Genomic DNA, 16864 nt, shown 5'->3' with positions numbered 1-16864 from the left:
TACATTTCTTCCAGATAGATGAAAATGTTTCTTTGGATACACACACAATGTGACTATGGGTTTTAGGCCATGACAGATATGTGGAGACAATAAGACCTCTTTTAGGGGTCTACTTTTGTCCAACTTCCTATGGTGATCAAGATGAGGTTATAGCCTTGCCCAACAAAATCATTTCCAACAGAGCTGTCTCAATGATGCTCAAATAAGATTAGGTGAAACATTAAACAGATTGTAAATAAACTTTCTTTGAAGCATAATGGAAAACAGGAGAAATTGAATAATAAACTCTATTTCCAAATTAAAAAAAAAGATTTATTTTAATGATCATAATTTTCTTTATTTTTGATATTTCATATAATGTATTTCGACCATATTCATCTTCCTTCTTCAACTACTCCCAGATCCAGCACTCCTCCACATTCTGCCAACTTTGTGTCCTCATTTTCATTTTAAACATATTAAGTTTGATTTGCCCTACCCATGAACTATTGGGTATGTGGTCATCTACTGGCATATGGTCAATGTATCAGGCACTACATACCCAAGCAAACTTAACTTTCCATCTCCCAGTAGATAATAAATACCAATAGGTCCTCAAATGGGAGTGGTACTTTGTACCCATCTCCACATGCCATGGTGAGATTTTGTATGGCTTGAGTTTACAAAAAGTTGTTGTGCATGCAGTCACAACTGCTAAGGGAGTTCATATATGAAACTAACCTTATTTTGGGAAAAAATGTCTCCTTGAAGCCATCCACCAATGTTGGATCATAGAATCTTTGGACTTCTTCCACAATGACCCTTGTGACTGGGAATGAAAGGATGTTATATAGATATCACCACAAGGACAGATCACTCTAGTCTCTTATTCTTTGCCTCTTGGCAAGTTGTGAATCACTGTATTAATAGCAATCTACTATAAAATGATACATCTGTAATGAGGCTTGAGAGAAACATTAATCTATAGGTTTAAAAATAAGTTATTATGAGTCAGTTTAATACTATGTCCATTAAATAAAATAATAATAGTAAGTTCTGAACTATGGTATATATTTGGTCTGGTGTGTTCTTTGTGAAAATAATGGTTCCAGGTATGGGTTTCATCTTATGGAATGAACATTAAATACAATAAGAAAAGATTTAATCACTCTCATATGATTATGCTTACCAGTAAGCAAATCTTGCCAGCTTGATCATTATTGTAGTTCACAGGATTCAAACCTTGGTAAGACTGATGATCACTTTTCTTGTCTGCTAGTGTGAGTAGCACCTTCCAAAACTATGAAAGGTATCCAATATGGATGATATTTCCAGGTCAGTAGCAGCTTGATTTCTACTTGTTTTATGATGCAAATGTGTGGTATCTTCAGTACAAAGATTGTACCACCAAGTTCTCGAAGGTAACAAAAAGCATTGTCACTAGTCTGTAATATTTGGGACTTGTATTCGTTACTTTTATTGCTGTGATAAAACACCATGAACAAGGCAATGCATAGAAAAATGATTTATTTGGACTTATGGCTCAAGATGAATAAGAATACATCATGGCAGAGAATCAGGGAGCAAGAAGCAGCTATGGGGCCAGGAAGAGCTGAGAGCTCACATCTCAAACTGTGAGATGGAAGTAGGGAGAGCATACATGGAGCAGCATTAGTGTTCCATGCCATAAAGCCATCCCCCAGTGATAATCTTCCTCCAGCAAGGTCATACCTCTTAAATCTACCCAAACAGTGCCAGGAACTAGGGACCAAGTGTAGCTAGAGTTTTCCTGCCTGGCCCACAGTCAGGACAAATCTCTCTCACCTGCCAGTCCCACAGCCACTCAGACCCAACCAAGTAAACACAGAGACTTATATTGCTTACAAACTATATGGCTGTGGCAGGCTTCTTGCTAACTGTTCTTACAGCTTAAATTAATCCATTTCTATAAATCTATACCTTGCCATGTGGCTTGTGGCTTACCGGCATCTTCACATGCTGTTTGTCATCGTGGTGGCTGGCAGTGTCTCTCTGACTCAGCCTTCCAATTCCCAGCTTTATTCTCCTCCTTGTCCCGCCTATACTTCCTGCCTGGTCACTGATCAATCAGTGATTTATTTATTGACCAATCAGCAACACACTTGACATACAGACCATCCCACAGCAACCAAGTATTCAGAAATGAACATTTAGGGAATATTTCCATTCAAACCACCACTGGGCTTTACTGGACTCTAATGGCCACCAACTTATAAAGAAGTAACTAATTACTAGTACTAGGGTTTTTGTAACATGAATTGCTAAAATTGTCTTTTGCATCTTTTTTTTTCTTTCTTTTTTTTTTTTTTTGGTTTTTGAGAAAGGGTTTCTCTGTGTAGCTTTGGCACCTTTCCTGGAACTCACTGTGTAGCCCAAGCTGGCCTTGAACTCACAAAGATCCACCTGGCTCTGCCTCCCGAGTGCTAGGATTAAAGGCATGTGCCACCACTGCCCTGCACTAAAATCGTCTTTTAATAATAATAAAAAAAACCCAGGGCCAGATATTGGGGTAAATGCTGAAAGATCACAGACACAAAGTAACAAGCCACTGTCATATCTTGCCTCTAGTACTCCTCAGCCTTAAAAGGCTTCAGTACCTGTCTCCTCATGCCTTATATACCTTTGTTCTCCCAGCCGTCACTTCTTTCCTAGTGCTGGGATGAATGGCATATGTGCTTCCCGAATACTGGGATTAAAGGTGTGAGATCTCAAGTGCTGGGACTAAAGGTGTGCACCACCACTGCCTGACTCTGTTTCTCTCCTAGACTGAACCAATCTCATGCAATCTGGGGTGGCTTTGAACTCAAAGAGATCCAAATGGATCTCTGCCTCAGGCTCCTGTGTGCTAGGATTAAAGGTGTGTGCCACCTCTGCCTGGCCTCTGTGTTTAATCTAGTGGCTTGTTCTGTCCTTTGATCTTCAGGCAAATTTTATTAGAGTACACAATATATCACCACAGGTTGTTATTTGCTACCCTGTATAACACAAATTGCTAATGGTCTTATTAATAAAAAAAAAACAGAGCCAGATATTGGGGTGAAAGCTGAAATATCAGAGAAGCAAATCAAGCCAGCCACAAGTTCTTAACCCTACAAAATTTTCCACCAAAAAAGAGAAACTTCCTGTTAACTCACACCTTATATATATTTTTTTAATTTTTTATTTTTATTTTGCAATACAATTCAGTTCTACATATCAGCCACGGATTCCCTTGTTCTCCCCCCTCAGGGCCCCCTTCACCTTCCCCCCAGCTCACCCCCCATTCCCACCTCCTCCAGGGCAAAGCCTCCCCCATGGACTGAGAACAACCTGGTAGACTCAGTCCAGATAAGTCCAGTCCCCTCCTCCCAGGCCGAGCCAAGCAATCCTGCATAGGACCCAGGTTTCAAACAGCCAACTCATGCAATGAGCACAGGACCCAGTCCCACTGCTTGGGTGCCTCCCAAACAGATCAAGCCAATCAACTGTCTCACCCATTCAGAGGGCCTCATCCAGTTGATGACCCCTCAGCCATTGGTTCATAGTTCATGTGTTTCCATTCGTTTAGCTATTTGTCCCTGTGCTTTATCCAACCTTGGTCTCAACAATTCTCGCTCATATAAACCCTCCTCATTCTCGCTAATTGAACTCCCAGAGATCCACCCAGGGCCTAGCCATGGATCTCTGCATCCAGATCCCTCAGTCATTGGATGGGGTTTCTAGCATGACATTTAAGGAACTGCTCAACATCCCTAATCATCAGGGAAATGCAAGTCAAAACAACTCTGAGATACCACCTTATGCCTGTCAGAATGGCTAAGATCAAAAACACTGAAGACACCTTATGCTGGAGAGGATGTGGAGCTAGGGGAACTCTCCTCCACTGCTGGTGGGAATGCAAGCTTTTACAACCACTTTGGAAATCAATATGGCACTTTCTTAGAAAATTGGGAATCAATCTCCCCCAAGATCCACCTATACCACTCTTGGGCATATACCCAAGGAATGCTCAACCACACCACAAGAGCACTTGTTCAGCTATGTTCATATCAGCACTGTTTGTAATAGCCAGAACATGGAAACAACCTAGATGCCCTTCAACTGAAGAATGGATAAACAAAATGTGGTACATATACACAATGGAATACTACTCAGCAGAGAAAAGGAATGACAGCATGAGGTTTGAAGACAAATGAATGGATCTAGAAAAAAATCATCCTGAGTGAGGTAACCCAGACTCAGAAAGACAAACATGGTATGTACTCACTCATAGGAGGATACTAGATGTGGAACAAGGATGACTGGACTGCTACTCACATCACCAGAAAGGCTACCTGGAAAACAGGACCCCAAGAAAGACACAGGGATCACCCAGTGACAGAGAAATGGAAGAGAGCTACATGAACAGCCTGGACATGAGTGGGGGTAATGAAGGGCGAGGGTCAAGGGAAAGAGAGCTTGGGGGAGCGGGAGATCCCAGCTGGATCAAGAACAGAGAGGGAGAACAAGGAATAGGAGACCATGGTAAATGAAGACCACATGAGAATAGGAAGAAGCAAAGTGCTAGAGAGGCCCACAGAAATCCACAAAGATACCCCCACAACAGACTGCTGTCAATGGTCGAGAGACAGCCCGAACTGACCTACTCTGGTGATGGGATGGCCAAACACCTTATATATCTTACTTCTTCCCTAGTCCTGGGATTAAAGGCATGTGCCACCATGCCTTTTTCTGTTTCCAGTGTGGCCTTGAACTCACAGAGATCTGGATGAATCTCGGCTTCCTGAATGCTAGGATTAAAGATGTGTGATACCACTGCCTGACCTCTATGTTTAATATAGTGGCTGACTTTGTCCTCTGATCCCCAGGCAAGCTTTATTGGGGTACACAATATATCACCATAACCCTGTGCTGTCTATTAGGGGAATAGTATGACTTGTTTCTGCAATATAGAATAACTTTATTCAAACTCATTATATATATATATATATATATATATATATATGTGTGTGTGTGTGTGTGTGTGTGTGTGTGTGTGTGTGTGTGTGTGTGTGTGTGTGTGTGTATAGTTTCTACACTAGTAGGTTTCTGTATTTAGGTGTTAGTTATCCCTCTCTGTATTCTCTTCTCCACACTGCCGTCTCATTTGCCACTTCAATTTAATTTTTCCTGATTCATTTCCACACTTAACCCTTTATAGCAATACACTTTATCTCTCTTCCTTTGAAAGCCCATCCCTCTCACTAAATTTCTGACCTATATGTATATTCCAAATAGACAGATATATCTGAAAATTCTTCCAGAAATAATAAAAAGAGATGAGATTCTTTTCTGTCTATATGTGAATTATCTAGTTCAAAATTATTGTTTCTTGCTCCATCTATTTACTTTTCATAATTTTTATTATTTTTTTCAATTTTATTTTTTCATAATTTATTTTTTCTTAACAGCTGAATAATATTCCATTGTGCAAAAGTATTACAGTTTCAGTGTTCATTCATTAGTGAACAAGTGTCAAGCTTTTTCTATTTTCTGGCTGTTTTGATTAAACAGCAGTGGACATTGTAGTGGGTAGCCATTCCAGCTTTGATCTGGAATTTCCAACCCCCATTGAGACTTCGGCAACTGTCATGCCTACAAGGCATGGCCAAGGGAGGCGCCTGGGGACCCAAGATCTGGATCGGTGGGCGCTCTCCATTCCGGGACCCTGGATAGTGGAGGTGGACCAAGCAGAGCTCCAGAGAACACCGCTGGACTGTGATACACCTTCCCCAGACCCCAGACCTACCTATCCCTTAATTTGTAAGTTACGCCATTAAATAAATCTCCTTTTAACTACGTGGAGTGGCCTTAATAATTTCACCAATATCTGGCGCTCACGTGGGGCAAATTCCAAAGGCCTGGGTGGCTCCCACCCTCAGCCTCCTCCCCGGCTAGCGGGAACCTAAACCCGCCTGCAAAGTTCCATATAACCAGGGAACGCCTACAGGGTTCCATTCCCTAAAAAGGGAGCAGCTAGTCTGGTCTCAGCTCCCTAGCTTAGCCCCGAGACCAGCAAAAGAGGCACTCCCCGGCTTCCTGAGTGAGGGCGCCAGCTCCGGCTCCCGCCATCTTGACTCCAGTGAGCTGCAGTCAGCCAAGATCACCAGCAGGCCCTGCTTTGGAGCTGTACCAACGCCACCTGCTGGCTGAAAAGTGCTACTACACCCTCAAAAACCACGAAAGGTAAGTAAAAGTACCTGATAATTTTACACCTTAAAATTGACTAACAAATTTTGAGTAATTCTTGTAATATGGCTGACAACATTACCTCACAAGAATTTGAAAACCTTTTTGCCTGTATGATGAATGACATCTTCCTGGAAATATATGACCTTCCTAAGGCATATCTGGCCTGTACCATTTTGGCATTCATTGTAATAATCCACACAGTGTTCACACACTGGTTTAAAAACAAGAACAAAGATGAGTCATTATTGAGACTGATACAGGCTTTAAGCGAGAGCAATGAAGGCTTACAGAAAAAGATTCTATCTCTGGAATCTGCTTTAATGGATAGCAATGAGATCTTAGAGAAAAAGATTCTTTCTCTAGAATCTGCTAACCAGGATTTACAGGCTTTCAAAACTAACAATGAAGGCTTACAGAAAAAGATTCTTTCTCTGGAATCTGCTAACCAGGATTTACAGGCTTTCAAAACTAACAATGAAGGCTTACAGAAAAAGATTCTTTCTCTGGAATCTGCTAACCAGGATTTACAGGCTTTCAAAACTAACAATGAAGGCTTACAGAAAAAGATTCTTTCTCTGGAATCTGCTAACCAGGTTTTACAGGCTTTCAAAACTAACAATGAAGGCTTACAGAAAAAGATTCTATCTCTGGAATCTGCTTTAATGGATAGCAATGAGACCTTAGAGAAAAAGATTCTTTCTCTAGAATCTGCTGATCAGGATTTACAAAACAGGCTTGTACCAAAAATTGATCTTATTGATAATAAATGTGAATATTTAATGGACAGAACACTAACTCTCCAGACACTATATAAGGAAGAAATATTATCATTAATTGATAAGATAAGGTCCATGGAATCATGTGTTTCTGAGGAACATAAAAACTTCTATGATTCCATGAGAAATCTGGAGTCCCTTGCCAGAGAGGAGGTTCACTCCATAGAAGAGACCCTAGGCGTTCGTTTGCAGGTCTCAGAAGAAACTCTCAGTAAACATGACAAGGGACCTAATAAGCAGAAGGGCAAGACCATAGAGGTTGTAACATCTCCAAATGGCTCTCACACAATGGCTTATCCTGTTATCATCCATGAGAAGCCAGCGGATGACACACACCCCGAGCCATATAATACATATACATTACAACCAATTTCAACAAGGGACTTTAAAAATATAAAGGAAGCAGTAGTTACATATGGGATACACTCCACATATGTAAAACAATTGTTAAATTCGTGGTCTACCTCACATAGAATCATCCCAGATGACTGGCATCAGTTAATTTCAGCTGTTCTAGAATATAGTCAGCAGCTGCAGTGGAAAAGCTGGTTGAGAGAAGAGGCAAAAAATTTAAAACAGCAAGGTAAACTCAGAGGTTTTGTGGTCTCCCAAGATCAAATACTTGGTGAGGGATGTTTCGCTGACAGGAATGTACAAGCCATTTATGATGAACATACAATATCCCTATGCCATACAGCAGCTCTAAATGCTTGGGAAAAAATTCCAGAACCTGGAAAACCAACTGAGGTATGCACAAAGATATTTCAGGGACCGCATGAACCCTTCACTGATTTTTTACAAAGACTGAACACAGCTATAACAAGAGCTGTATCAGATAAAGAATTAAGAAAAGTATTAACTGAGTCCTTGGCTTCGACAATACTAATGCAGAATGCAGAAGAATACTTACACCATTAAAGATCAGATCAACTCCTTTGGAAGCATGGATTCAGTATACTAATGGTGTTGAGTCTTGTAACTACAGTAATGAGGCTTGGATAGGAGAGAAAAATCCCAGAGGTGAAAGAAGGCCCTGTGTTACCAAATGTTTTAAATGTGGTACACCAGGTCATATAAGTAAAAACTGTACGTGGGGTACTCCTAGGAGTAATACTCCTTTTAGGAATAGCCTAAACAGGAGACCCCAACCACCTCCCGGATTATGTAGAAGGTGTGGCAAAGGCCGACATTGGACCAGTGAGTGCAGATCAAAAATAGATATATGAGGTAACCCTTTACTGGTGGGAAATGCCTCAGGGGGCCTCTTGCAGGCCCCCAAATCAAATGTAGTACGAACATTCCCAGCCACTGTGGAAGAAATTCCTCTCCAAGACAACAGAATAAACCACTGCCTAATGTAAAAACCGATACTGCAATGGATGATAAAACAGCTCTGATGGATGGATCACAGTTTACAAAGAACACTATAAAACAAATATTTTGGCAGACTTCCATAAATGATCAAAGACCAAAGCTTAGAATTCGAATTAATGGCCTGGTTATGGAGGGACTGGTAGACATAGGTGCAGATGTGACTATAATTACACCAAAATCATGACATCCAAATTGGCCTCTTCAAGAGGTAGATGTCCAACTTTTAGGGATTGACACCCTATCTCAGATAAAACAGAGTTCGAGATGGGTTGAATGCATAGGGCCAGAAGGACAGAGAGGAAGGCTGAAGCCATATGTAGCAAATGTAGCAGTAAATCTTTGGGGCCGAGATCTGTTACAACAGTGGAATACCCAGATTAAAATTCCTACACTTTCAGAAAAAGAATACAGACAAATGCATGTTTCTAGGAATAATATCATCACATGCTATAAAAATCAGGCACCAACCATTCAGACTGTTCACAAACAGAGCACAACTGCTGTTGAACTCTCAGAAGTACCAACTGCCTTACCTTTAAAATGGCTAACTAATAAACCTGTCTGGGTTGGACAATGGCCTTTGACAAAAGACAAGCTACAAGCTTTAGAACAGCTGGTTCAAGAGCAGTTAAATGCTCAACACATTGAAGAATCTATCAGCCCTTGGAATTCTCCTGTATTTGTTATTAAAAAAAAAAGTCTGGTAATTGGAGAATGCTGACAGATCTGAGAGCTATTAATAAAGTAATTCAGCCAATGGGCCCCTACAGACTGGGATGCCCTTGCCCTCTCTGCTACCTAAAGAATGGCCTATAATAGTTATTGACTTAAAAGACTGTTTCTTTACCATACCCTTACAAGAAAATGATAGAGAAAAATTTGCCTTCACAGTACCTAATTATAACAATTCTCAGCCAGTCAAGAGATATCAATGGAAGGTCCTCCCACAGGGAATGTTAAACATCCCTACTTTGTGCCAATACTTTATGCAGAAACCATTGGAGATAATTCGTGTAAAGTTTCCACAATCCATAATTTATCACTATATGGATGATATCCTATTAGCTGATCCAAAGTTAGATACATTAGAAAGCATGTTTGAAGAAGTAAAAAAAAGTTTTGCCTCGCTGGGGACTGCAAATTGCTCCTGAAAAAATACAAAGAGGAGATTCTATTAACTACTTAGGATATAAGATAGAGCTACAAAAAATTAGACCCCAAAAGTTACAGCTAAGGAGAGATCGATTGAAGACTCTTAATGATTTTCAAAAGTTATTAGGAAGCATTTCTAACTTACTGGGTATCATGGGAATACCCAAAGATGGACTAAGAAATTTGGCTAATACTCTAGAAGGGGACAAAGAATTAACTAGTCCAAGAGAATTATCAGCCGAAGCTGAGAAGGAATTGGCTCTAGTAGAAAAGACAATTCGAGAAGCACATGTGGATCGTGTGGATCCAGAACTTAAATGCATTCTTGTCATATTCCCCTCCAGACATTCTCCAACAGGTATTTTGATGCAGAGGGAAGATATTATATTGGAATGGATATTCCTACCACGTAAACCAAATAAGAAATTAAAGACTTATATAGAAAAGATCTCTGATTTGATTTAAAAAGGTAAACTAAGACTTTGCCAGTTGACAGGAATGGACCCAGCAGAAATTGTAGTACCTTTAACTAATGAAGAAATTTCATCACTATGGAAAGATAATGAATACTGGCAGAGAGCCTGCAGTAACTTTTTGGGAGAGATTAACAACCACTATCCCAAAAGCAAGAGAATAGAATTCATAAAGATGACCGAATGGGTCCTTCCTCACATTGTACGACAAAAGCCAATTTCTGGAGTCCTCACATTCTATACTGATGCAAATAAATCAGGGAAAGCAGGATATAAATCAGGAGACTTAAGTAAAGTGGTATAAAGTCCATACAGCTCTGTACAAAAGGCAGAACTGTATGCCATTCTTATGGTACTGATGGACTTCACAGAACCCCTCAATATAGTCATTGTCTCTCAATATGCAGAGAGAGTTGTTTTACATATTGAAACTGCTGAATTTATTCCTGATAATACAGAATTAACTTCATTATTCATACAATTGCAGGAAATCATCAGAAAAAGGGAACATCCTCTATATATAACACATATCAGATCCCATACAGGTCTGCCAGGACCTCTAACACAAGGTAATGATGAGATTGATCAGTTACTAATAGGTAATGTGATAGAAGCTTCAGAATTTCATAAGAAATACCATGTAAATAGCAAAGGTTTGAAGAAGGATTTCTCCATCACTTGGCAACAGGCTAAGGATATTGTGAAAAAATGTCCTACTTGTTCCATCTATAACCAACTTCCATTACCTGCAGGGAGAAATCCAAAAAGTATACAAAGAAATGAAATTTGGCAGATGGATGTATTTCATTTTGCAGAATTTGGAAGATTAAAGTATGTACATCATACCATTGACACCTATTCAGGATTTCAATGGGCAACTCCTATGAGTTCTGAAAAGGCTGATTCTGTGATTACACACCTATTAGAAGTTATGGCCATTATGGGAATACCTGTAGAAATTAAGACAGACAATGCCCCAGCATATGTCTCCAATAAAATGAGACAATTTTTTGCTTATTACAATATAAAGCATGTTACAGGTATACCACACAATCCCACAGGCCAAGCAGTCATAGAAAGATCCAATCGAACTTTAAAGGATATGTTAAATAAACAGCAACAGGTAACAATGACTCCTAGAAATAGATTGCATAGTGCTTTATTAACCTTGAATTTTCTCAATGCTAATGAGAAAGGAACAACAGCTGCAGAGAGACATTGGATGACAGACAAAACTCCTGAGCTAAACCAACTGGTTTATTTCAAGGATGTGCTGACCTCAGAATGGAAACCTGGATATGTTCTATGTTGGGGAAGGGGTTTTGCCTTTGTTTCTACAGGAGAAGAAAAGCTATGGATACCAACAAAACTAATAAAAATTTGATTCGAACAGGAAAAACCCCTTGATGGGGTGAAGTAAAAGATCATCCACCAATGTGACATCTCTACAAGTTGTAAGAAATATTTAACAATCAAGGTTGGGGTAGGGTTCTGTTTTTGTCTTTCCAGGATAATGGAAATACCCATCTTCCAAAAATCATAAGGCCTTGGATATCTGGATGTTTACAGCAGAAAGAAAGAATCTATTGGTACCAATCTACTCATGGTAAAATCTCACTGTCTAACATCTATCTCTCTATCAATCTAGAAAAGTTGTGGTTCCACTTCAATTATAAGCCAAGCTGGTTTTGGAGATGGAATTGGCTCACTCCTTCTTTAAACCCAAGCACATTGCTAAAAGAAAAGTTTGAGAGATTCTTCAATCCCATATCAGAAGAGCCCTCTGGTGTGGGACAGAAGGAAACCAATAAAAAAGCACCATTGTCTTCTAGATTCTAATTCTCCCCATGCTTACTCTTGATTTCTCAGAATCCTTTCTTACATGCTATGTCCTCTTTAAATCCAAATCTTCCATTTTGATAACAAATAAGTTTTTCTAATAGCAATCTCAGAAGTCTCCAGAAGGAAGATGAGGCCCCAACAACAACTCTACCCAATCCAGAATGATGCCATGGTAATCATCATCATACTACACTTCTTACCAGAATTTCAGACAATCTTACCCATTACTCTAAGACTTGCTGCAGAACCTACAGTTAGTCTAACTGAGATTTAACTATCTGAGCTTCCTCACAGTACCCAACAGAGGTAATATCACCCCCTAAACAGCAGGAAGCAATTCTAAGAAAATGACGCCCCTTCTCCCTTAGGTTTCATAATTCTCAGGGTTATGGATGATGGTTATAGGGTTGGGGGTGGAAGGAAATATTAAACTCAGTATTCTAAAAAAAAACAGAGGAAAAAAAAGGAAAAGAAGAAATGGAATGGATAGGTATAAGATATTATGGTAGATTATTGTGTATACTAGTAAACAAATTTAGTAAAATAGCAGCCTTAAATAATTTGCACTGTAATTTGCACTGTTATGGATTCTTATATGTTGATACAAATGTAAACTATTTTTATATTCCTGTTTAAGATAATTTGTATATTGATACAAATACAGAACTATATTTGTTATAATGTACATATATTTCTACTCTTATTTGAAATATTTGTATATTGATACAAATGTAAATTTATATCTGTCATACTTTATGTGTGTTCTACTTCTGTTTAGGGTATTCGGTATATTGATATATATTTAAGATTATTGTCATATTGCATATCACACTACATACTCCTACCTCTGTTATAAATATTGATATATATTTAAGATTATTGTCATATTGCATATCACACTATATACTCCTACCTCTGTTATAACATCTTGTGTATTGTCACAATTTTGAAGTCATCATTCTTTACCATACACTTGCTTATAGACTGTTTACCTTGTTTACATGAAGCCTTAGTCCTTAGGTTATTTTGGTAGATAAGACTTATGGATTTATAGTCACCTATGCTGGTCATCTCTATAGTTACGTTAGTTAGGTTATCCAGATTTACAGATACATAGGTCAGATGGACAGGTAATCTTCAAACACTTCATAGACCTAGAGAATATGGCATTTAAATAACTTAGTATTCTGTCAATGTGAGACACAATTGCTCCTGGCTGCACCAATTTGATCCCGAGAGAATGTTGGGCTTCTAAGACATTTCCATTTGGAAGTTTGTCTTCTTGGCACAAAATGGCCTACTGGGCAAAGAACTGCCCTTGCCTCGATGGCTGACAGTACAAATGCAATGCTATCCTTTCTGGACAAGCGGGACACAAGGAAAGCGACCACTGTACTCTGCCAAGACAGGGTTAGATGGTCTTTCAGAATTCCTGCTTCTGAAAATGGTCTGTCAGATACTTTAGGCCTGTAGCCAATTTGAATGCACCAACAATGCTGAGAAACATTAGGTGACTGTTCAGGCTGCCAGCTGTCTCGGTCTACTCTCGCAAGATTCCCGAAAGTTGCTTGCATCCATCTACCATTTCTCAGGTACCATTATATTCCTTCTCAGGTCTTTGATGGGATTGAAGACTAGCAGTTATAGTTACAACTTAGTAGATAGAACATATTAAGTATTAGATTCAGGTTCTTTAGGATAGGACACCTTTTTGAATGATCTTTGTAACATGCCATTTACCTATGCTCTATACTTCTCTGGATTTTAGTATGTGTTTCTTGCTTGATATTGTTTGCATTGGTTGTAGTTCCATCTTATCTAGGTCATTATCCCTCATTATTCCTGGACAATATTTGATAACCATTCCTTTGTATATAGTCTTGTATTAGGTTAGAACTTTCTTATTTAGACAAAAAGGGGGAGATGTAGTGGGTAGCCATTCCAGCTTTGATCTGGAAGTTCCAACCCCCATTGAGACTTCGGCAACTGTCACGCCTACAAGGCGGGGCCAAGGGAGGCGCCTGGGGACCCGAGATCTGGATCGGTGGGCGCTCTCCATTCCGGGACCCTGGATAGTGGAGGTGGACCAAGCAGAGCTCCAGAGAACACCGCTGGACTGTGATACACCTTCCCCAGACCCCGCAACCTACCTATCCCTTAATTTGTAAGTTACACCATTAAATAAATCTCCTTTTAACTATGTGGAGTGGCCTTAATAATTTCACCAATAGGACATGGTTGGGCAAGCATCGCAAAATTTAGGATATAGAATTCTTTGAGTATGTGACCAAGAGTTATATAGCTGAATTGTGTGGAAAATCTACTTTTAGGATTTTGTTGTTGTTGTTGTTGTTTTAGGATTCTATACATTGTTTCCATAATGGATGCAAAAGTCATCACTAACACCAGCAGTGAATAAGTGTTCCCCTTTCCCACATCTACATCAGCCATTGGTCATAATTTTTTTTTAAACTTCACCATTCTGACTAGGGTAAGATTAAATTTCAAAGTAGTTTTAATTTTCATTTTCCTGATGATTAGTATGTTGAAATTGTAAAAAAAAAAAAAAAATGCTTTTTAGTTATCTGTATTTCTTCTTTTGAGAGCTCTCTGCTTAGTTCCATGCCCAATTTTTACTTGTTTTTTGTCATTGTTTTTTCTAAATACTTAAGTCTTTAGTTCTTTCATATTCTAGAAACTAACCCTCTGTCAGATACATAAGTAAAAAATGTTTTTCATTTCTTCAGGGTACCTTGTTATTCAAATCATGATGAAAGATGATGTCCTTTGCTGTACAGAAGCTCTTTAGTTTCATGGGGTCCCATTTTCAAATTATTGATCTTAATGTCTGACCTACTGGTTCAGAAAAAATATCCTTTCCTATGCCTATCTGTTCAAATGGATACTTCATGTTCTCTCTTAATAGTTTCAATATATCAGTTCTTATGCTGAGGTACTTTACCCATTTGGCGATTAGTTTTGTACAAGGTGATATGTAAGCGTCTAGATTTGACCATCAAAATTTTTTTAAAATGCTGCCTTTTATCCAATGTGTATTGTTGGCTTCATTGTCAAAAAATTAACTGACTGTAGGAATGTGGGCCTATACTTAGGGATTCATTTCTATTCTATTGATAAATGTGTCTGTCTTTATGCCAGTAGAAATTTATTTTTATTACTTTAACTATGTAATATTACTTGAAAACTGAAGTGGTGATGTCTATAAAGTTTCTTAATTATTTAGTTTTCTTTTTTATCTGTCCTGAGACTTTTGTATTTACATAAAAAATTAAGACTATGTTCAATTTCTGTGAATAACTGAATTGGCATTTTGAAGGAGACTGCACTGAGTCAGTACATTGATCTGGATGCAATGTTCCTTTTGACAATATCAGTCCTACCAATTAATGAGCATGGGAGGAGGTCTTTTCATCTTTTGTACCTTCAATTTCTTTTTTCAGTAACTTACAAATACCAATGTGTGTGTCTTTCACTACCTTGATTAGATTTAGTCCAAGATATTTTTGAGGCTACTGAAATGGTATTGTTTCCCTCATTTAATTCTTGCTATACTTTTCTTAGGTATATGGGAAAGATATTTATTTTTACTCCTATATTTTGCATAATAATACTTTATTTAATGTTTTTATCAGCTGTAATATTTTTTTCGGTAGAATCTCTAGTGACTATCATTTTATAGACACACATCTTAAAATAAAGTTATTTTGATTCTTTCATTTCCTATTTGTATCCTCTTTATAGCCTCTATTTTCTTATTCCTGCAACTAAGACTTCAAGCACCCTGTTTAATAGGAGGGGAGACAACAGATTTTTTTCTTTATTCTGATTTTAGTGGAAATGCTTTAAGATTAGCTCCATTTATGATGATAGTAGATATAAAATTACTATGTATTTCCATTCTTATGTTGAAATATCTTTCATGTATCCCTCAGTTCTCTAAAATGTTTGTTATGATGGGATGCGGATTTTGTTAAAGGCTTTTTCTGCAAATCATAGGATACTCTTCTGATTCCTGTAATTGAACCTATGTTGTATGGTTGATTACATATATTAATGTACTTCTCTTGAACCATCCCTATAGCTCTGGGCTCAAACCTGCTTCATTACAGTGGATAATATTCTTGATGTACTATTATTGCATTCTACATGTAAATATTTGATTGAGAATTCTTATGTTTATGTTTGTTAGTGGTAGTAGCCTACAATTTTCTCTTTTATTATATTTTTGTCTGGTTTTGTTTCAGAGTAGAAATGACTTTGTGAAAAATAAATTTAAAATGTTCATTCTTTTTCTATTTTACAGAACAATTTTGTAATATTGCTGTTAATTCTTTGAACCTCTTCTAGAATTTTGCACTTAATCCATTTGGCCCTGGGATTCTTTTACTTAGGTAATTTTTTGGTACTGCTTTGGGCTTTCTAGTTTTTTGTCAACTTGACATAAGCTAGAGACATTTGAAAAGAGAATCTCAGTTGAGAAAATATCCTGAAAAGATTCAAGTATGGAAAAGACTTTGGTAGATTTTCTTGATTGATGATTGTAGTGGGAGGTCCTAGCTCACTGTGGATAGTACTAAGTGCTATAAGAAAACAGGTTGAGAATGCCATGCATAAATGAGTAATCAAGCACTTGCCCATGGACTCTGCATCTGTTCCTGAATCCAGGTTCCTTCCCTGAGCTTCTGCCCTGACTTCTCTTAGTAATGGACTGTTATCTGGAAGTGTAAGCTGAAATAAGCTATTTTCTCAAGTTGCTTTTTGTAATGGTGCTTTATTACAAAAATAGCAGAGAAGGTACCTGTACTGGCCTACCCCAGTAATCAGATCAGTGAATACCATAAATGTCACCATAGAGCCGTCATCCAGTAACTGATGGAAGCAGATGCAGAGATCCACAGCCAAGCACCAGACTGAGCTCCAGGAGTCCAGTCACACAGGTGGAAGAGGGATTCTATGAGCAAGGGGCATCAAGATCATGATGGAGAAACCAAGACAACC

This window comes from Peromyscus californicus, unplaced genomic scaffold, assembly GCF_007827085.1.
Source record: "Peromyscus californicus insignis strain IS unplaced genomic scaffold, ASM782708v3 Scaffold_10__1_contigs__length_136768540, whole genome shotgun sequence".
In the NCBI taxonomy this organism is placed as follows: domain Eukaryota; kingdom Metazoa; phylum Chordata; class Mammalia; order Rodentia; family Cricetidae; genus Peromyscus; species Peromyscus californicus.
The sequence above is the reverse complement of the archived record's forward strand: the minus strand, read 5'-3'. Positions refer to the sequence as shown.